The sequence below is a fragment of the Acipenser ruthenus genome, chromosome 8, assembly GCF_902713425.1.
Source record: "Acipenser ruthenus chromosome 8, fAciRut3.2 maternal haplotype, whole genome shotgun sequence".
Lineage (NCBI taxonomy): Eukaryota > Metazoa > Chordata > Actinopteri > Acipenseriformes > Acipenseridae > Acipenser > Acipenser ruthenus.
In genome coordinates this window covers 50,537,648-50,541,155 of record NC_081196.1, presented here as the reverse complement: position 1 = coordinate 50,541,155, position 3,508 = coordinate 50,537,648, and positions in this window count along the sequence as shown.

Below are 3,508 nucleotides of genomic sequence, written 5' to 3'. Positions count from 1 at the left end.
TGAAACACCCACCGACATCCACAGACCAGTTTCAAAACTGTCCTTGTCGTTGATGCTTGCTACTGAGATCACAAGCCACAACCTAAAAATTCAAAAACAAGTGTTTACCTTGTAATTGGGACATAGTGTATAGAGCAGACCAGCAATACAGTGGATGCATTCTTACATGGCAACTCTTGGAGCCCAAGCTGATGACTTCACAAGGAAATACAAACAATACCAAGAAAGAATGCAATGAATAAATGTAAAGGATGATGAGAAAGCAGCTTCAATTGGGAGCATTCTTGTCCCCTACAGCTGTTTTACAACCTTCTATAGAACGGATGTCCTGTGCAGGCACTGCAAAATACGATGTCAGCTTTGGTGCACGTTCTTGCACTTAGCCCAGGCTATTTATTATTATTATTATTATTATTATTATTATTATTATTAATTTCTTAGCAGACGCCCTTATCCAGGGCGACTTACAATTGTTACAAGATATCACATTATTTTTACATACAATTACCCATTTATACAGTTGGGTTTTTACTGGAGCAATCTAGGTAAAATACCTTGCTCAAGGGTACAGCAGCAGTGTCTTCCACCAGGGATTGAACCCACAACCCTCTGGTCAAGAGTCCAAAGCCTTAACCACTAACCACTATTCCACACTGCTGCAGATCTCTATGTAATACAATATTTACACTTAACAGACAAAAAACAGGATTGTTTATGGCACCGGAGAATGTCCTATCCCTTTATAGTATGGTAAGGTAGTCGTACACAACCGATGTTGATTCCCCAAAAAAGAATGGCCCTATCCTTTCTAGATCCTCATGATCTCCATGACTAGTCCTATCTACTGACGTTTCACTAAGAGGTCCAGTAGTTTGTTCAATTGATAGAAACAGTTTCACAGATTCACCTTTGTGACCTTTTATTTATTTAAAAGTGGTGGTACTCTAGATCCATTGAAATGATGCAATTTGAGGAGGTGGAACAGCCCTTCAGAAACTGAACTTTAAAGGGCACGGTATCTCAATGAGTTAAACATTGTATGCGTATAAATCACCAAGGACACGTGTGTGTGTGTGTGTGTGTGTGTGTGTATAGCAGGCCTCCCAACAGACGGAGACGCTAGTGTGGCTGACTGACGTGACCTCAACAAGATGGCACATACATTAGTTAATACAGTCTGATTGGTGCGGCCACCTTGGGGAGGTTGGAACACAAGTGTATCGAGTTTCATACCAGTTAAGACCGAGATTTCAGCTGCAATTAGATCGAATAGTGATTGGTTGCAGCGGATTATTGGGGGGTGGCTTGGTACACATAAGGGAACTGTGTAATTGAGTCTGTTGGTTGGAGTGAGGGGAGTTTGGTGCAGGAGCAGAGTGGTTTGAACGCTAAGAAAACCAAAGCGTGCAACTATGCGAAGAACATGCCATTTCTATATATGCAGGACAGGGAGTAGGTTTCATTGTCTTGTTTAAGGACATATTTCTAACACAAAGTGGTCAAAGTAATTAATTACGTTACACAAAGCTTACTTAATTTACAAAAGTCCCAAAAGAATCCTGGGGCTTCCAAATCTATACCAACACGTAACATTTTCCCATAGAATGCATTTTATAGTCACTGAAAGAGCATAATTTTGTGGTATCTGATAGATGATTATACTGACATCATCATCAACATCATCATCATCATCATAATAATAATAATTTGCACAGTCACTTAAATGCCTGCATTACAACCTACAAATAGTTATTTTTTCTGTTACTTGTATCATTCACAGAATATTCAGCAACTTGACAGTGAAGAAGTGAAGTCAGAACTTGCGCACCAGAACGACGCACAAAAAAACAAAAAAAAAAACAATGACCAATCCATTGTGGAATACTGGCATACTTGCAAAATAAAAACACCTATTCGCGGTAGAAGAGAGAAGGGGGGGGGTTAGGTCAGCCAGGGTGTCCTCGGCTCTGCACACCATCGACCCCTGTAGTCTGGACGGGCGCCTGCGGGCTTGCCTGTACGCTGCCCAGAGCTGCGTTGTCCTCCGACGCTGTTGCTCTGAGGCGGCTGCAGGGTGAGTTCGCAGTGTGTAAAGCAGCGGGCGGCTGACGGCACACACTTCGGAGGACAACGTGTGTTCATCTTCGTCCTTCCCGAGTCAGCGCAGGGGTGGTAGCGCTGAGCTGAGCATAATAAAATAATTGGGCATTTCAAATTGGGGAGAAAATAATAAAAACTAATTGGCAACGGCTAAATTAAAAAAAAAAAATACAGTTGATAAATGTAATTGACACGTTCACAGTTTTTATGGAAACAAAGAAAAAAAACACGCACTTAGTTAGACTATATATTTGCGTTTTGGACAACTGACTGCGGCTGTGATGAGCTTCGTTTTACTTATTTTTTGCTCTGTGATTGTTGTGGTCTTTCTAATTGTTTTTTTATGCTGACGTAGAACCCCCCTCCCCCTAACATAGTTTGGGAACCGGAACTGGAATCAAAATGCCCAGTTCCAATGACAGATAACCGTTCGGAACCAATTCCAAATATCTCCTCAAATGCACACCATTGCATCACTCTCCAGTTATCTCCTCCTTATTTCTAACGTGTCTTAATCACACGTAGCCATCGGACACCGATCCCGTCAGTCAGGAACAGAGTGCCCTGCTCTCAAACCACGTGGCCACCTTGCACTGCCCGCCTCTTCGGTGACTCTAACTTGCCTCCAAAATAGGGGCGTCGTATGTGTTTTGTGAAATTGCCTAACGTCAGTCTTTCGTGTTGTGGGACGTCACAAGTAGTATATTTTATTTGAAACGTTAATGGTGGAGTAAATGTAATAAAAAATGTATTGCAGCATTTTTTGGAAGAGGACATTTTCCCATTAATTTCGTCTCCCCCCGTTTTGCTTTACAGTGACAGAGTCGTAATTTTCAATTTTTGCCGTTGTCACAAATCAGGCTTGAGTTATTTCCTTTTGGCGGAGGGAGGGAGAGCAGGAGAGAGTGTTGCTGTTTAATAAGTTAGGGGGTATAAGTGATGTCAACTCTGGCAAGAAGGCGGCTGATGAGGGATTTTAAACGGTAAAGAAATTCAAGCAAGGTGTGGTGTAGTCTGCCTGTATTTTGTTATAGGCGGGTTACTTGGCTGTATTTGACAGCAGCTGTGTTTTAAAGAAACTGACACTAACAAACATGGCCACCTTCTAGCAGTGTCGACGTCATGATAAATCGTTAGATCTTTTTTTTTTAAGACGCAGTGTTTTATTTTATTTATTTATTTATTTATTTATTTATTTATTTATTTATTTATTTTACAAATGAAGTCCCTCAGATAAATACTGTGCTAGTGTAGAAAAACAAACAAACCACAAAATCTTTGTTTAATCTTTTAAGTGTTTTTAAAATATTCCAAGTTTGAGTGTGGATTACTGCCCCTACCTAACCCACCCCAGCTACAGAAACGTATCTGTTTTGCTGAAACGAGTGACCTAGTGTGGCAATACAGG